Source organism: Vulpes lagopus, chromosome 13 (genome assembly GCF_018345385.1).
Source record: "Vulpes lagopus strain Blue_001 chromosome 13, ASM1834538v1, whole genome shotgun sequence".
NCBI classification, from domain to species: domain Eukaryota; kingdom Metazoa; phylum Chordata; class Mammalia; order Carnivora; family Canidae; genus Vulpes; species Vulpes lagopus.
In genome coordinates, this window is record NC_054836.1 from 38,255,505 (window position 1) to 38,275,528 (window position 20,024).

Genomic DNA, 20,024 nt, shown 5'->3' on the forward strand with positions numbered 1-20,024 from the left:
TATGAAATGTTCCTGTATTCCTCTCATAGGACTTAATACTTCCTTCCTCAGGGAGCCCAGGGCACATTTACAGAGCTTCATAATAGTGTCATTTCACTCTGCTATGTACATGTAGGAGTTTCTTAAAGTTTAAAATTAAATTCTCCATCTTAGCATCCCCTATTGATGTCCAACACATTCACTCAGTTATCAGAGTTATCAGTTATCACTCAGGGATCAGAGATTGAATTAGAAATAGAAAACTGTGAATTTCTTCTTTTTTTTAAGATTTATTATTTTAGAGAGAGAAAAAGAGTACTCACAAGCGGGGAGAGGGGCAGAAGGAGAGGAAGAGGGAGAGAGCAGACTCCCCACCGAGTGTGGAGCCCAACTAGGGGCTCAATCTCAGGACCCTGAGATCATGACCTGAGCCAAAACCAACAGTCCTATGTGTAACCAACTGAGCCACAACCCAGAAAACTGTGAATTTCTAATTGTGCGTGTGTCCTTAACCTTCCAAAATAACACTGTAAATCTAGCAATGGGGATAATAAAATAAAGATCTGGGGACTTGTTCTTTGGTGTAGAAGGTCATATCATAACTTAATAAATGCTAATAAATCCTTCTTCTAAATTTTTTGTTTAATGTTTGTTTGTTGGTTTGTTTTAACACCAAATCCTGACTGTAACTTAAATGATTGAAGAACATAATAAGTAAGATCAAAATATTTTTAAAGCAATATATTAATTCCCAATAAATCCATGAAAAGGGGTTTGACTTATTTAATAATCAAGGAAATGCAATCTAAAAATCACAAGATACCAATAAACTACTATCAGAATGGCTAAAATGAAAAAGACAGAAAATGTCAAGTATGGGTGAAGATCAACTAGAACTCTCAAATACTACGGGTAGAAATGTAAATTAGTAGAACCATCTTAGAAAACTGTTGGGAGAAATCAACTAAACCTACACATATGCCAACCCTGTAACCCAGAAATTCTACTCCAGATACATACTCAACAAAAGTACACATGTTGTTCACCCAAAGCTATGGTACAAGAATGTTTATACCAGGGATCCCTGGGTGGCTCAGCAGTTTAGTGCCTGCCTTCGGCCCAGGGCATAATCCTGGAGTCCCAGAATCAAGTCCCAGGATCGAGTCCCACATCAGGCTCCCTGCATGGAGACTGCTTCTCCCTCTGTCTGTGTCTAGCCTCTCTCTCTCTGTGTCTCTCATGAATAAATAAATAAAATCTTTAAAAAAGAGAGAGAGAGAGAGAGAGAGAGAATGTTTATAGCAGCATTAATCATAACAGTCTAAAATGGGAAAAACCCAAATTTTATCAACAGATAAATAAATTTTTAGTACATTCATACTGTGAAATCCTTTTTTTTTTTTTAAGATTTTATTTATTTATTCATGAAAGACACAGAGAGAGAGAGAGGCAGAGACATAGGCAGAAAGAGAAGCAGGCTCCATGCAGGGAGCCTGATGTGGGACTCAATCCCCAGACCCCAAGACCATGCCCGGAGCCAAAGGCAGATGCTCAACCACTGAGCCACTCAGGTGCCCCCACACTGTGAAATTCTAAGAGCAATGGGAATGAGCAAACTACAACTTCACACCAAAACATGAATGAATCTCAAGAGTCTATAAATTCCTATTTATGTAAATTACAAAAATAGTCAAAGCTAATCTGATGGTGTAACAAAATCAAGAGAGCCCTTTGGGGTGAGGATATATGAGGGGGCTTTTAAGGAGCCAGTAATATTCTGTTTTTTAATCTGGATGCTGGTTACACAGATGTGTTCATCTCATGAAAACTCATTAAACTATGCATTTGTGCTTTGCATAATTTTCTGCATATATTATACTTCAATTAAAAGTTTACCTAAAATAAAAGCAGTAGGCTAAATCTTCAAAAGAGAATATATTTCTTTTTAAATACTCTTCATGTATAAATTTTTTTTAATATCATGGTGATTATCTCCTGCTTGCAAATCCAACTAACATGCACTGGTTTGATCCAAGAGCCTACTACTAAAAAGAGATCCCAGTAAAAGCAATTTTCTATTTCCGAAACAATGCAGGAGCCACAAATGATATGCAGACTTGTTTGATTGAGAAAAAAAAAATGAGGTGACCAAAGGAGACGAGCTAAAGGGAATAAGCAAAAATTGAAGAAAGGATGAAAAGAAACAGAACCTCCTTAAAATATACAAAAATAGCAATTACTCTTACGTGAGCTTTCTGTGGAGCTACTAAGAAAAAATAACTATTTATTCCAATGCAGATACATGCCTCAGAACCTTGCTTCCCTCCCAGTATTATTTTAAAACACTGCACAACAGACAAAGGAAGAGAGAGTGCCATGGGAATAGTAATTAATGGCAAATGCAGGTGTCTGAATAGAGGAAAACCAAGGGAAATGAAACACAAACCCTTCCACTTCATTAGTGTTCTAAAAATAGTCTCATAATGCAAAGGCTTGCCTTGCTTATGTAGTGTGTGTGTGTGTGTATATATATATGTATATATATATATATGAATGAGAAACTCATCAAAATGGTTTTTGGGAATCTTGACCATTACCCAGATATAAATACTTCAGAGATTCAAAACAGAAGTCTAAAAACTGATGGCACTGAATTAGTCAAGCAGTGCTTCAAATAAATAGAAACAGACAAAATAAATGTAAACTCAACTGTCTGTTGAGAACGAACACAGATTTTTTTTTTTGGCAATAAAAGTTTATTTATTTATGGGGAAGGGGGACAGAGGGAGAAAAAAACCCAAGCAGACTCTGTACTGAGCATGGAGCTCAATGTGGGACTTGATCCCATGACCCTGAGATCATGATCGGAGCTGAAACCAAGAATCGGATCCTCTAACAGATATCCTTAATCGGATATCTTTTCTATTTGGTTGTGAAATACAAAAACAACACTCCCTCAAGACTGATGAATGGACCCAAACACTTATCCTCTTCTGAACTTGACATTACTTTCATGTTTAACTTGATCTCAATAGGATTCGAGAAAAAGGCAAAGGAAAAGATCTGAATTCCAGGCAACTACGACAGAGAGAGGTGACTTTGCAGCCAATGTTCAAATTCCTGTTGACAGGAGAAAGATGGTTAACTGAAATTCACAGATAATCTGTCACAGTTCATGTTGGTCAATGTACAAACTGGTTTTGCACAGAAACATAGCCAAGGAGATAGCCCCTCCAGGAAGAAACAAGAAAAAAGACAGGATGCTGTCAAAGTTGTAATTACATAGACTCCTTGATCTTGTCTACCTTCAGGCAAAGGTGTTAATAAGCAGTGAAATTTGCAGAAGACAGGTAGCAACAAGGAAAATAAGCAAGAGATTTGAATAATCAAACTTGCAGTTAAATTTTTTATTAAACCTGGAACTAATAATTCTTGGCTCACGGAATGATAAAAAAATAAAAATTGGTCTCCTCTTACAGAGGGATTAGAATTAGCTACTAATGATCTGAGCAACAAATAGCATCAAGGGAAAAAAGAAGATCAGAAGTCACCTCCCTTCCCCCAGTAGCAGAGCAGATTTAATAAAGGCATCTATGCTGACCATTCGGCCAAAACCAATCATAAATTGTCGAACACTAACATGGTTAAACAGGTTCAAAGACTGGATCACCATCATCTAGCCAAGCCTAGCTGAAATTGGCCTCACAATTAGCATTAACAGCAAGAGGAGCATTTGCTGGAGGCCTAACAAGGGCTGGCAGTCAGGTTAGTACATTAATCAAGAAATGACGCGGAGGTCTCTCTAAAAGAACTCACAAGTCTACAAAATAAATGAATAGCTTGGGAAGGGACTAAATAAACAAATGTCTAAAGAGCATGAGAGCTGAGCATCTACTCATCCATCAAGCATTTACCCTGAGTGTTCAAAACACTATAAAATGGCCTTCCATTATTTTTGTTCATCCAGCCAAGTCACCTGCCTGGCAGCGGCACCTCAAACTTCCTCAGAGGAACCATCCGTTGCCCTGTTCCACAGAAAACACCAGGCCTGCCCCCAGCTAGGGACAGCCCGGATAATTCTGGCCCCAGTTACTAGTTCCGAGGTAGGAGCATGAGCAAAGGCAGGGACAACCAGAGGCAAAAAACATCCCCAGAATATAGCTGCTTGGCTTGCAGGAAAAAGCCAGTCCCTGCTAAGAGGTACTCAGGTAGAGAAAGCCTGCCTGAGAATGAGGCCAGATAAAAACAGGGTGTAGGAGATGGCAAGAAACAGCCCTGATGACATGATTTGGGCCCCTAAATCCAGCCATGCCTGAAGCTTAGCCCTGCTCTTGGACGTTTTAGCAACATAAACCAGCGAATTTTCTTTTTTTGTTTTTTAAGATGTTTTTTGTCATTTAAGATTTTATTTATTTAGAGAGTGCAAATAGAGGAGGAATAGAGGGCGAGGGAGGATCTCAAGCAGACTCTCTGCTGAGTGCGGAACCCCACAGGTGACCCAATCTCACTACCCTGAAATCATGACCTGGGACCAAAACAAGAGACGGATGCTTAACTGAATGAACCACCGAGGTGGCCTGCAAAAAAAATTTTGTAATTGTCTTTAAGCTCAATGGGTTTCTGTTATTTACAAACAAAATATCCTATAATGAATGTCCTTGTCTTTTAAACTCCTTTATAGGAATAATTTTTCTGCCAGAGCCCTCAACCTCAATTATTACAAATTTTTAAAAAATATCTTTTGAAGTGAAACATTCAGAGAAATGGATATGAAATAAGTTTGTCCTTTATTATTCCCTGAATCTTAGGAACCTTTTTGTGGCTGGATTATTTCCTCCCACAAAGTAAAATAAGTTTCGTGGTATAATTGATTATTCACACCAGATCCTAATAACTGTTTGTTTGGGCCTTTAGAACACCCAAAACCTTTTTTGTTCAGCTCTTTGTACATCCCAGGAGTTCACAGGAGGAAGTGAAATTTGAAGGTTTTGCTCCTTGAATTCACTTCTTACTGCCTCCCCCACCAAAAGGGGAGAGCTCCAATGAAGAGTGCGAGGATTCTATAAGCCTCCCTTCCTTCTGTCCCCACTTCCCCACAAAACAGAGGCCGGTCACGTAGAACCTCAGTTTCTAGGTGCTTCTGTGGGTTTGTTAAGTCATTCACATTACAAAACCCTATTCTGACTGGAAAACACACACTCGCCGTGGCAGTCTCCACCAGGAATCTGGCCAGCACTCTCTTAGGTCTATCCTGGGTAGAAGCAGTACATCCAGTTGAGTTCACATTTGATTGCCTATGCACAAGGATGTGGGTGAGATGGGAGACTGATGAACCAGGTTCCAAATGGCAAAATTTGCCAACATAAAATGAGAGAAAAGACCCGGAACTACGAGTCTAGAGGACCTGGAACTGGTCCTGGCACCAGCTTTGCTACCAACTACGCATGACCTTGGATAAGTCATCTCACCTTTTACGGTGTCAATTTCCTTACTTGTAATATGTGATGAGTAGAAATGGATCAGTGTCTTCACTGTGGGTGATGACTCAGGTAGTGGATGATGAAATCAATTTAGTGGATCAAGACCAACATTAAAAACACTATTCTAGGGCTAAGTAGGGATAATACAAGATAGTTCTAGAGCATCTTGTAGCTCCAGAAGGTAAGAAGACACACACACAAAAAATCAACAATGATGGGCTTATGTCAAAAGAACACAGGATCCAACTGAAAATGTGCCTACTAGTCAGAACTGATACAATTAGAGAGACAAAATAAAGAAAGCACTATTGGACTATAACCCAAAACATGAAATAAACATCCATGAATTCACACTGATATAAATACTGATTAACTGAATAAATCGATAAATGAAGGACAACCTAACATGCAGAAAATACCAAATCATGTGTGTAGACGCTCCATCCTCAAGGAGGTGAACATAACTCTCTACTCCTTAGGTGTGGACTGCACATAGCAGGTTGGGGAAAGAGTAACATTAGAGCAGAGAAAGCTGACAAACAGTACCTCAACAAGGTGATCAAGGTCACATGGAGAGTGATAAATCATGTTGGCAGTATGTACCCTCATTACGATGTGGGGAGAATGGCACTTCATCTCTGTTATCTTTCTCCCCAAAACCCATAACCTAGTCTAATCATGAGAAAAACACCACACAAATGGCAGCTGAGGGCCATTCTATAAAATGCCTGACCAGCAGACCTCAAAATTGTCAAGGTCATCAAAAACAAGGAATCCTGGAATAGAAAAAGTATATTAGGTAAAAACCAAGGAAATCTGGATGACGCATAGACTTTGGTTAAAAATAATGTATCGGTGTTGGTTCATTATCTGTGACAAATGGAACTTCCTCATGTAAGATAGTAATCATAGAGGAAATTGAGTACGAGGCATATGGGAATTCTAGTATCTTCACAACTTTTCTGGAAATCTAAAACTGTTCTAAAATGAGAAGCTATTTTGGAGTCAGACGGTGATTAAAACAAAGTCTGCGCATTGTCAGAGCAGCTCATCTCTGTAAAGGCTGGTAAAACCAGAAGAACACTAAAGCTGCAGTAAGAAAAACCTGGATGTAATCTCAGTTCTGCAATTTGCCCCTCAGGTAAATCACTCACCTTACCCAAGTTCGTCAGTCTGATTCTCCCCAACTACACAACACAACAAGGTCAATACCTGTTCTGCCTACCTCACAGCGTTGTTTTGTTGTGAGAAGCAAGGTATATTAATGCAACTTACAAACATGGAAATCCCATACAAAATATGGGGGTTATGATAACCAGATTTCTCTGGTCCTTCCCCAAGTCAGAGCAGGCTCAGGGCTGTCGAGACTCAGTTTGACTACTGAACCAGTTTGGATTTTCAAAGGGGTCCCTGGACCAGCAGCCTCAGGATCACCTGAGAACTTGCTAGAACCACAGAATCACAAGCCCCACCATACATCCACTAAATCAGAAACTCCAGGGGTGAGGACCAGCAGTCTATGTTTTAATAGGCCCTGCAGGTCATTCTGGAGCTGCTGAAGCTTGGAACCACCCAGAGTAAATGACAGATCACTGGGACTGTGAGTCCCATTCACATGGGCCACATCCCTCCCGCTGGCTTCCTGCCCAACTAGCAACCACGTGGCTCTCATGACCTCCGGAGCCCCCTTCACGTCTACTAACACTGAGCCAATCCTTACACAACTCCTCTGAGAGAGTGGAGGAGCCACAGTACTCTCCACAGGGATGTGGGCAAGTCCATGATATGCTAAACTTCAGTATGAGTTAAGTACCTGGAGCAAGATGCAAGAACATGGTTTTATTTTGCCCAACGAATCTGTGACGTTCTTAGCAATGAGGGACAATCAGGGCACCTCTCAGGACCATACACCAAACAGTTTACCAACACCCAAATTCCAACATTCCGTCCTTCTGGTCCCAGGCATTCGGCAGACAAGGTGTCTTAATCTGTGGATCAGAAAAGGCAGATACCTTACACATCCATCTATGCCTATCTACATACACCTATGAAAATAAAACCTTGGGATGCCAGAGAACGAAAGAGACTTCCAGGCCTTTAAACAAGGAACAAATGATGCAGAGCTAAAAGTAACAAACAAACTGGAATGCTACTAGAAAAACAGGAAGTACAAGTCCGGAGCACAGCTCCTTAGCAGCTTTGCATGAAGAAGCCCATGCAATCCTTTCTCTGAACCTCATTTAAGCCATAGCTGGTACCCCTTTCCTTTTTCATTCAGTACTAGCATCATTCCCAAAGATACACGTATGGTAAATGGAAGCCAATACTGGGCTAGAAAAAGACAGAGTTGAACACCTAACTGGGTGAATTTTTCCCCTGGTTGGAAATACTCTGTGGCTCTCCAACTGTAGAGGATGGAGTGGCCCGAGCTTCCCTGAATCTCTACCCTCCAGCTACATCAGATAGCGCCTCTTTCAGCCATTGTTCAACACTCCCTCTGCCTCAAAAGGCGTGACCTTTAAAATCTTACATTTCGAGGTCCTGCTCTGTTCACATCCCTCCCAGGAGCTCTATCCTGCTTTACTCTTTAGAATTACTTTTCTGCATTCACCGGGCAATCATGGAAGTCACATACCCCATCCCCACCCCCTGCCACTGAGGGGTTGCAAAAATTAAATCCAGTGATGTTCTTTGGCAAAGTACTGAGAATAGTGCCTCACTTTTTGTAGATAACCCATTAAAGGAAGCTTCTATTATCATCATTATATGATCCTTCTATCTTATGACAAATCACTCTTCCCCAACCTTCCTCTTAGCTGGCATTTCCCAAGGTACCACATGCACCCATCCCCCTTTTGCTCTGGGGACCTGCCCAAATGTTGTACAGGTTGGGCCTCTCTTAGAAACTGCCATAATTTAAACTAAACTCCTGACTCACAGAGGTGATTAACAGCTTTGCCCTCTCTTCTGAGTTACCTGCTAGACATCTCTAATGATGTCACCCATCTCCAATGATGCTTCAAGCTGAGCATGTTCAAAACCAAAAGCTTTCTTTCCCCCTAAAATCTACTCAATACCAGATAGTATTTTTCCTTATAGTATTCACAGGCACCTTAACTAACACAGTCACATCACATAGGCCTGAAGCTCTAAAGTTACTTTTTTTGTTTGCTTTAATATTTACTGCAGAATAATACATTGGTGTGGGACAAAATTCAAGACGTAGATTTTCAATCTCACAACTGTCCTTTTGCCACTCATTTTCCCTTTCTTGGGGAATCTGATGTTACTGACCTCTTGTGTATCCTTCAAAAAATACTTTATATTTATGATACACAGTGAGTACCAGTAAATGTTTATGAACCAGTTGTCTGGCAAAACAAAAACAAAAATCCTGATTTACTGCCTTGGCTGATTTCCATGGTATAAATGCTTCCACTGTGGCCAATTTCAAACTACCAATGCAAAGCCACCCACCGAGGATTAAAAAGAAATGCACACAGTTGGCTCTCACAAACTACTGCAAGCTGGCTTCAGCCCACTGGGTTATAATTGTCATAAATGCATACATGCTTATGTATATATACATATAAAATATATATTATACATGGGTATACTTTCACTCAAATGGAAGCATACCATACGTGGTGCCTTGGTATGTGCGGCATGTATGCCACAAACCTATGTAATCTACACCTCGCTTTTTTTTAATTTAATAAATCTCAGAGACTATTCCTAATCAGTAGCTATAGAGCTGCTTCATTTTTTTCTACTATACTTTTTTTTTGAGCTGCTTCATTTTTAACCGCTCCATTATTTATTAATCAGTTCTTATTGATAGACAATTTGATTATTTGCAATTTTGTATTTATTCAAACAATGCTGCAGTAAATAACTTTGTACATAAATCATTGTGCACATTTATATATTTGTAGGATAAAATTCAGAGTTACTATATGGCTGGTTCAAAGGGTGCATGCATTTGCAGTCTTGATAGATATTGCCAATTGCTCTACACAGAGCCATTTCATTCCATCCACCATAAATACCTGCTTCCTCAAAAAGCTATTGCCAACAGTTTTATCACATTTTGTTTTATTTGCCAATCTGATAGATGAAAAGTAGTGTCTCACGAAAGTTTTCATTGGCATTTTTCTTTTTATTTATGAACGAAGTTAAAGTTCTCACATATTGAAGAGTAATTTCACGCTCTTTTGTAAACTGTTCATATTCTTTGCCTCTACAGTAACTATTCTTTCCCTTATTTGTTGTAGTTCTCTATATACTGACAAAATTATGTCTTTGGGACATGTGTTGAAATTATCTAAGCTTATTAACTGCCTTTGGACATAGTTTTTTAAAAAAACAGTCCTGCAAAAATTAAATATAGTCAAATAATTCAATCTTTTGTTTCATCGGGTCTGGATTCTGTCTTGAAGGAATTTTTCAACTCCATTATTATTAAAATGATATTTTAATTTTTTTCCTAGTTGTTTTCAGGTTAGTTTTGATCCATGTGGAAGTTATCTACGTGGAAGATATGATGTAAGGCTCCAGCTTTTTTACCTGATTGTACCCACGCCACTTATTATCTCCCATAGAATCATCTTTGCCTTCTCCCTCAAACCTGTCCCCCAGATCCCCAGAGTTCCTAGGAACTGTCTCGTTCCAACCTTCCAATATGTCTGAGTTGTCTTTTTCCTTTCCTCTCCATTGTTCCCTCCCCAGGTCAGGCTCACTGTGTTGTATTCCCAGCCTCTGACCTTCTCTTCCAGCCCTGGAATACCTCCCCTAACGTGGCGCCCACCACCTCACCTCCTTGTTCACTCTCTACAGAATAAAGTCCAAACTCAGGATCCACTCCAGTTCAGCCTCAACCTACCTGTGTGTGCTCATATCCTGTCACTTCTCCCAATTAAAGCAATCCTTATCATTAAACTGGAAGGTTCCTCGTTCCTTAAAATGCTACTATGCCCTGACTCATCCTGCATGCTCTGTAGGATGTGCTTTCTAGCCAGCCCTCTGTTCCCTTCCTTCATCCCAATCCTATACATCCCTCAAGGCTTGCCTCAAATGCCCACTTCCCTGCAAAAGCACCTCCCATCGTTCTTTCTCTGCTCCTCTAACTCGGCAATACCATCTTCACAGCAAGTACCCACCCCTCCTTGTCTCTCACAACTGTGCCTTTATATCTGTCTCCTGGAATGAATGTTCCCTGAGAGCAGCGCTGTGACCAATTTTTTCATGCTCCCTCCTTCTAGGAAGCAACTTATACACAATAAATCATGTGTATAAATTTAATAAATGTAATAAATAAAATGTAAATGTTTTTTTCTGTGCATCAGGATCACCCGAAAGGGCTTGCAAAAACACAGACTGCTGGGCTCCCCTGCAGAGCTGTCAGTAGGTCTGGGGTAAGGCACAAGAATCTGCACTCCTAACAAGTTCCCACATAATGCCGATAGGGCAACTCCTGGAACCCACTTTGAAAACCACTGCCGGGGCAGCCCAGTGGCTCAGCGGTTTAGCGCTGCCTTAGGCCCAGGTTGTGATCCTGGAGACTCGGGATCGAGTCTCACATCGGGCTCCCTGCATGGAGCCTGCTTCTCCCACTGCCTATGTCTCTGCCTCTCTCTCTCTGTCTCTCTGTGTGTCTCTCATGAATGAATAAATAAAATATTTAAAAAGAAAAAAAAAAGAAAACCACTGCCTCAGACTACACCTCAAGCCTCAGACTGAAAGCTTTTAGAAACTGGGACACCGTATGTCCAAAAATCTCACGGAGGAGGACATCTCAAGTTGGCTGTCACGTAGACATGGGTAGATCTCATCCTGTCCACCCAGTTCGCTCTATAAAGGCAGTGACTGGCCCAAGGCTAAGAGGCAGAGGCACTGCTGGGAGTGGATCCATTCTCTGATTCTCTGGCTCCCAGTCCAGTGCTCTCCCCACACTGAGGAGCCCTGTGCTCAACGGCCTGGCAGTAGAAGCAGAATGACTGGACTGTACCCTACTTCTGCCATCCATTTGTGACTATGAGTAAACTACTTAAGCCTCTCTAGTCTATGACCCCCAGGGGTTCTTTGAGTGGAAGTCCGAGAAACCAACCTGGCAAGTGAAACCAAAAAAATATATATCTTGGACAAATACCAGTGTCAAGAGCACACTATGAAGTCGCACACGCGAGTTGTCTTTCTGATGCCAGCTTTATTCAATTGTAAGGCAAAGTTAATCATAATTATAAAGCAGGTTCAGGTTTCAAAACTCAGTGACATTTCACCATGTGATTAAACTTGGCTTCTTACAATGCACAGAGAGCAGAAGACAAGCCACACAACAAACAGATAACAGTGGGTGTAGGAAGTGAGGGAACCAAACGTGAAGTCAGTCTGTGGGCCAGCGGTTGAGATAAGGCCTCAGTCTGGTCTGGTCTGGTCTGGTCTGGTCTGTTCCAGGTCAGTTCTCAGCACTTATTGCTTCTTGTGTTCAAGCACAGAAGGATCTGTTCTGTTCCAAGATCAATCCGGCAGAGCCTTTAGGGGCAGGTGCCTTTTTTTAAGTGGTCAGACGTAGAGGGATCAGGTCTGAAGAGTCTGCCCAAATCCTCCCCTTTTTAATGGGATTTCATCAGTCCCGGGCCCCTGCAGACCTCCTCTACTTCTGCCTATTATGGGTTCTGGAGTATCGTCAGCTGATGCTGGTCCCAGTGAGATCTCCTCGCTGCAGTACCTTAGCTGCTTGCACCATTGCTCGACACAGGCCCCTGCTTGACACGAGAGACTCCTTGACAACCAGTTTAAGGAAGTAAGAGGAGAGGCAAGCCCTGGCACAGCTTCACGAGAACGGAAGCCAGACCACAACAATGTGGTGTAGACAGGAATGGTCTGGTCGGACACACCCTCTGCAGCAGAATGTCCACGGCCCTTGGCATTGGCCCCGGAGTCCAGCCCGGCTCACAGGCCTACCCATGGCCAAGGAGAATGGAGCCCCTGTTCTGGAATCAGCACACTAGATGCCAAGAAGTGATTCTTCAAATGGAAATCAGGAAGGATGAGTAGATGCCGGACAACCAAAGAACAAGTAATTCCTCCCCAGCCTCTGTCTGGTCTCCGGTAAACCGAGATGATGACAGCGACCTCACAAGTTACCCGAAGATCTAATGAGGTCGTGGTAAGCAAAGCACTTAGGCTAGCACACGGTGAGTGCTTCACAGTTACTAGCTGCCATTGCTGTTTTCATTATTCTTTGTAGTCATCATCACCACCTCTAAGGGCTGCATGGTTCCCCATTCCCCAATGACTCCAACAAGCTCCAAAGGACATCTCCATTAATTATATATATGCTAAAGATCTGCTGCTTGAAGCAGCTCTGAACCTGTGAGAAAAACCCAAGTGGATCTACCCTATATGCTTTGAGGCCTACAAATACCCCACACTCACTTGTAACTCAGATGCTAGACAATGAGCTACTCTAGAATTAGAGCTGGGAAGGGATTCTAAGCTACTTTCATGGCTATGCTAGAGAACAGGTTGTTAGATCTCATTCAGTTTCAGCTACAAAGGTGGCAAAAACTCAACTTTGGTTTCAATTCCTGTGTAGCATCATAGAAAGCAATTCAAAAGCTCAAAAGAGACGTTAAGCCCCTCCTCCCACTCAGTTCCATCTGGCTGCCACAAGCCACACACACACACAAAAACAAACAGGACAGGATTTTGCCTGGGTCATCCTCTGAGGATTCCCAGCCCCATTCTCTTTCTCCTCCTCCTTTAGACAATCAGCAGCCTGGATCATGACCTGTAGAAAAATGGAAATCTTCTCCCCAGAGTCCCAATTAAAATCCAGACTCATTCCCTTTGAGCTACGTGTCCCCACTGTAACTAAAACTCGATCCCCTTCTAAACTGTAAGTTCCAGGAGGGGAGGTTCCACATCTGTCCAATTCACCATATCCCCCTGTACACAGCCTAGCACCTGACACAATACATATTATGTGCGTGAGCAGAAATCAAACTCCCACGTTTTCATTCCAGGGAGGCATTTACTTCAATTTTTATAATGTTTGTGAGATTTAAAAAATATTATTATTTAGCTTTTGCTTTGAAACATTTCAGATCACTGACCATCACAAACGATTTGGGGAAGAAAAATTTGTTTTCTAAGACTTAAACTATAACTTTAAATTTTTTGTATTACAGCATTTGATATCAAGAAAGTAAGTATGGGATTCTTTAACTATACTACATTTTAATACATAAGTGGAGAAATGTTATACTGAGGAATGTGATCCACACATCTTAAAAATTAGATTTTAATATGTTAACTGTAGAGAGTAAACAAAATAAATTTGATTTTATACTGACAGTCACAGATCCTTTGATGATCTCTTGAGCTGTTCATGGCAATTTGATTATGTTCTGCTTACATTAAAGCTATTTTTCAATTCAGGTCTACTCTCTGTGAGTAAACAAAGACATCCAGAGAGTGACATAATGCTCATCTAAAAAAATTTTATATGAAAGCAATGTGCTTCTCAGCCGTAAATCCACTTATTATTTAAGAATCATATTCCACTCATATTCCAAGGGTCTTGGGAAGCCTAGAAACAAAACAATCACATTCTGACTCACAAACAAACAGATTTAGGCAGGGTGATTATAAATCAAGTCCAGAAAAATTCAATTTCAGGGTATAAACATTGTGAATAAGAACAATGACATTACCATTGCATTTTCTCTATTTTTCCAAGATTTATGAAATATTTCATCAACTTAAAAACAAAAGAATCAGATAAATAACTAAAGGAACAACTCTCTCATGCTACTACTCCATTTATTATAAAAAATTTTTAAATTTTCACATCGAAGAAGCCCAGGAATGACACTGCAAGACTACAGCCTGCCTGCCACAAGCTTCCCACAAAGAATCATCTTTGAACAAATCAATATTTCTCAATCTTTTCATATAAGAGGAATCATTTATGAAATGAAAAATATTTTACTTCAGACTTTTAAAAAATTCAGATATCTTTAATTTACAAAAAATCTCAGATACATGTAACAGTATACAGTAGCACTACCCCAACAGAAATGTAATATGACTCATATACATAATTTTAATGTTTAAGTAACCTATTAAAAAGATCAAAGGAAACAGATGAAATTAGCTTTAATTATATATTACCATACTATATGCAAAATATTATTATTTGAACATATAAACAAAAATTGAGATAATTTTACATTCTTTTTTGAACTAACTCTTCAAAACGCAATATATACGTTATACTTGTAGTACATCTCAATAAGCATTAACCACATTTCAAGTGCTCAGTAGTAACACGTGGCCAATGGCTGCCCTAGTAAACCGAAATATAGAGAATAGTTTTTAAAACCCCATGAATTAATCACCCAGCTTCAGTCATCATTAACTCATTAACTCATGGATAGCCTTGTTCCCTCTAAATTCTCTGCCCAACCTCAGATTATTTTGAAGCAAATGCTAAAAAATCATAACATTTCATCCATGTCCAAATTCCTTTATCTCCTTTTTTAACAACTGTACCATTGCTCAAATTGGGATCTAAGCAATCAAATATGAAAGCTCTTTTAAACATTTTTTGAAGACACCGACATGATAAGAATTGTACTTTTAATAAAATGCTTCTTTGATTCAGATGTTTATTACACACCTATCTTGTGCCAAATACTGCTCTCGTCCCAAGACACAGTGAACAAGACTCAAAGGAACTTCTGGTTTAGTTCCTGGCTGCACACTAGGACCACTCAAGGGGGACTTAATAATACTAGTTCCATCAATGGGCAAATGGATAAATTAAACATGGTATTACAAACTATGGAGTGGTATCAGGCAATGAAAAAGAATGAAGTCCTGATCCAAGCTGTAACAGAGATGAACTCTGAATACAACACTTCCATTGATAGAAGCTAGACACAGAAAGACCACATACTATATGATTCCAATTACATGAAATATCCCAATAGGAAAATCCATACTGGGGATCCCTGGGTGGCTCTGGGGTTTGGCCCCTGCCTTCAGCCCAGGGTGTGGTCCTGGAGTCCCAGGATCGAGTACCTTATCAGGCTCCCCATAGGGAGCCTGTTTCTCCCTCTGCCTCTCTCTTTCTGTGTCTCTCATGAATAAATAAATAAAATCTTAAAAAAAAAAAAAAAAAGAAAGAAAGAAAAGAAAAAAGAAAATTGATACAGACATAAAGTAAGTTAGTGGTTTCAGGGTGACAGAGAAGACTGCTAATGGGTGTCATCTCTTTTGTGGGTGATAAAATGTTCTAAAATTAATTACGGTGATGGTTACACAACTGTGACTATGCCAGGAATCACTGAATTGTATACTTTAAGTGGGTGAACTGTATAAAATATGAAAGCTATCTCCATAAAGCTGTTGCTTTAAAAATAAGTAACTGGATGAAGTTTATGCCATTCACACAATGGGATACTATCCAGCTATGATACAGAATGGGGAAAAAAAAAAAAAAACTCCTTTAAAGCAAAACAAAACAACACAACCCCAGTGATCAGCTCTTTTTACCCCAAGCCCCTTGATCCAAAAGCTTCAGGAGTGGGGCCTACAGAGGGAAATTTATTAAAAGCGATTCTAATGTTCACCAAATAAGAGTCAGTGGCTTCAGAAAAGAGTCAGTCAAGTGATCAACAGTTACAAAATGGTATGCTCACTGCTCCCTATAAAATGGGTAGGCCCAGAGTGCCAGGAGCATTCTCCAACTTCAATCTGGGGAGACAGCAGAGGACTTCGTGCACAGGATATCCATGCTGAAACATGACAGAAGAGTGGGACTCAGCCAGGTGGATGTGGGTGAGGAAGAGGAGATTACAAAGAGGATAGAAGTTTATGCAAAACTGGGAGGCCAGAGCACATGACACATAGCCCCGCGGATATAGGCAGGGGCTGAATTGAGTTCAACGTGACTGGGAAACACAGCAAAGTGATGAATGATGAACTGTGAACCAGAGCTGATTCATGGAGGATCTAGTAAATCTGGTTAAAAACGTGAAATGTTCATTTATCTATAAAAAAGTGAACAAGGGACGCCTGGGTGGCTCAGTGGTTGAGCATCTGCCTTTGGCTCAGGGTGTGATCCCAGTTCCGGGGATCGAGTCCCACATCAGGCTTCCTGCAAGTAGCCTGCTTCTCCCTCTGCCTATGTCTCTGCCTCTCTGTGTCTCTCATGAATAAACAAAATCTTTTCTAAAAAGTGAACAAAATTTAGTTTCAATTCCATACTGTTTTAATCTGTTTTTAATAACATTACCAGATATATGAAAAAATAGTGCATTTAAGATAAAAGACATTTATTCTACAATGTTTGTTTTGTGAATGGGTCTGAGAGTTCCTTGCAGTATCTCCAAGGTGAAAACAATCAGAATGGGCACTCTGTGGATTTCAATAAATAGGATTTCTTTCACTTCAACCTAAATTGATGAAGACATTACGGTATTGTGGACCAAAATGTAGAAAACAAAATGCTACATTCCAATGACTTTTTTCCCAGAATATTCTAACAATATAACCAAATATAACACTTTCATATTCTCTCTTTAATTGAGCACCTACTATGGATAGCCTACTGTGCTTGGCGATCTGATGGATAGAAACAGGAGGCATGGACACATGCTTTCAAGGCATTTACAGTCTACTGAGGGAGGCAGTACATCTGAATAAATAACAAGCCAGGAGGCACCAGAGTGGAGGAATTGGTTGAGAGCGGGGGGAGATATGAAAGGAATAAAGGGCGAAAGGAAAGAAAGAAATCAATATACTCAGTGGTCAGAAAATGAACTGAGGACTTTCACTTTTTAGTTCAGCCTTGAAAGACTTGGTTTTTCACAGCAAGAGACAATGAACGTGCTTTCTAGGCAACAAGAGGGTAGGCAAAAAGCAAAATGCTCAGTTGCTGAGTAAAGTGCAGGCTGCCAGTGCTCAGGGTTGGGGAATGAAGGGTAAAGGCCGGCACTGAGCCCAGGCTGCCAAATCCTGACTCTAGGCTAAGGACTCTACGACTAAATGGGGAAAGAAAGGACCTGGGGTTTCAGTCTCAGATCCATCTAGTATTAGCTGTAAAGCAGCCACACCTGGAGCTATAACAGTACCTACTATGGGTGCCTGGGGTGGCTCAGTCAGTTAAACGTCTGCCTTTGGCTCAGGTCATGATCCTGGGATTGAGCCCCTTGCTGGGCTCCCTGCTCAGTGGGGAGCCTGCTTGTCCCACCCTCTTGGGCCCTCTTCCCCAACACATGCTTTCTCTCTCTCTCTCCCATAAATAAATAAAATCTTTAAAAATAATAACAGGCCTACTCTGGTATTGCTCTGAGGATTAAAGGCAATAAGTCATTACAGCACATAGGACAGTATGGCACAAGAAGTTCAGCAGCTTCTGCTGCTGCTATTAATTTCATTATCATTAACTATATAAGCCACTCAGGAATTTTTAGCAACACAATGACAGCATTTAAAGAATTTACCAGCCTGTGATATGCAGGAGAGCCCGAGGGAGGAAAGTCCGCCTGTAAGTAATGCTAGGACAGTGCGCAGAAGTCCCTAAGACCCTGAACTAACAGGGTGCAGGGGCAACAGGAAAGGATCTGTGTGAAAGGTGCTGAGGAGGAGAGAGCCAAGAGTTCGGGTAAGCATAAACTGTGGCCTGAAACAGTAGCGATTGGGAAGTCAAGACGGAATTTTCCAGAAGAGAGGACTGAAAAGCTGATGAATAAGATGTAGACAGAAAAGAAATTCACAGGGAACTATAAACAACTCTCAATTATGCATGGAAGGCTCTTTCAACTGAACAGCTTCCATCTTCCTCTTTATGCACACCCCCATCACTTCTGTGGGCATTCTAGGTTGGAGGGTTCCCCAACCCCTCCTGGGGTACTCCTGAAGTGGAATTAACAGTTAAGAAAACATAGTATTTCTAAGAGGCACATTATAAATAAAACTGAATTATTCAGCCCCTCGTGTAGGGAAAAACATTAAACGACCCCCTAAAACTGGAATGGAAGTAGAAGAAAAAAAGGATCCCAAATTCCTTTCCACCCTATTTTGCCATTAGCCCTTTAGGTGGTAACCATGAAACAAACTTCTCCTTGCCCTCAGTTTCAGTACAAGAGAGCAAAGAGCTGAAATGTAGCATCTTTACTAAAAGGTTGCTGCAGGAGCATTTAGAGCTTTCTGACTCTCCTCAGTTCTAGGAATGGAAACAGAGAAACCAGCTAGCTTTCCATCACTTTTCCTTCAGAGGCATAAAGCATCCCTGTGTTCAGAGTTCATTTACCATAGTGGGTAAGACCCATCAGGTTTCTCTTTAGATTTAGGTGAAAGTTTCAATGTAAGTGAAAGAATTTCCTTTCCTCCTTATTATTAAATGTCCCCCATCTACCAAGCCCACAAGCCATAAGCTCAACCACAAAAATCAATGGCAGTAAGAGTCTCAACAATTCCAAAAACAGTACAAGTAGATGCTTGATACCGACAGGAGTTAAGTGCACAGCCCAACCTGGCATGGTTTAAATGCATTTTATCACTGGACTCTATAAGTCAACAACTCATGGAATAGCGGGAGCAGGAGAGATTTCTGTGCCGTGGAAGGAGCTAAAGATTCGGAGTCAGAAAGACAATTAACAAAATCTAGTTCAGCAATTTACCATCGACCTGGGGTTAGTTCTTGAACCTAGGCTGCAGTTTCTTGATCTGAAAAATGGAGACAACCTCAAAACACTGCCTATAAGAGGGTGAAGATTAAATCAGCAAATGCAAGCTATGGCAGCTTGGTGGGATCTGTCCTACAATAAAACTATTAGCTAGTATCAAAACTGTACCTCAATAATGATAAAGCACCAAGTATTCTTTTGGCTGAGCAATACAGTTTTTAGTATATGTGCTGCCAACTCCAGCACTAAGCAATACAGTTTTTATTACAAATCAAGCTAAATGTCTATCGGCTGTAATGGTGAAAACCACATTTTAGCTTCTTGGAAGTGGTCCAGCACAACAGAAAATGAACTAGAATTTTAGTTCTGCCAGGATAATCTTGGGGAAACTGGTTAACCTGCTAGAGCCTCAACTTCCCATCTGCTTAGAAATACCTAACTAATAATAAGACTATGATAATGTTTAATGAGATAATCTATATAAATCTCCTAGCACATATCCAGTTCTTGGTAGGTACTCAATTAATCAGTTACTGGTACACGTTAATTTTCCCAACAGGAAAAAAAAAAAAAAAAAAAGGATATATAAGCATGAAAATCAAAACCAGCTGTGAAATCACCATTCTTCATATTTTACAGAGAAGTTTTTATTCATTTATCCCATAATTTTTTCTTGCATCCCTACTCTGTGTCAGGCACTCTTGTTGACTTTGGGAATGGAACGATGGACAAGACAGATAAGGTCTCTGCTTGCCCGGAACTTCCACTCTAGTGGGGGGAAGGCAGACAGTAAACAGCCCCAGGAGATAATTTCAGACAGAGAGGAGTGCTATGAGGAACACAGAACAGGGTGGGGTGCCAGCAC

The 20,024-nt window shown here is 40.7% G+C and overlaps 1 protein-coding gene across 5 annotated transcripts in view; it reads right to left on the bottom strand.

The window, feature by feature from the left end:
• The window catches only part of OSBPL3 (oxysterol binding protein like 3), a 175,894-nt gene that overhangs the window by 154,669 nt on the left and 1,201 nt on the right, over positions 1-20,024 (bottom strand). The gene's annotated exons all lie outside the window — the stretch shown is intronic.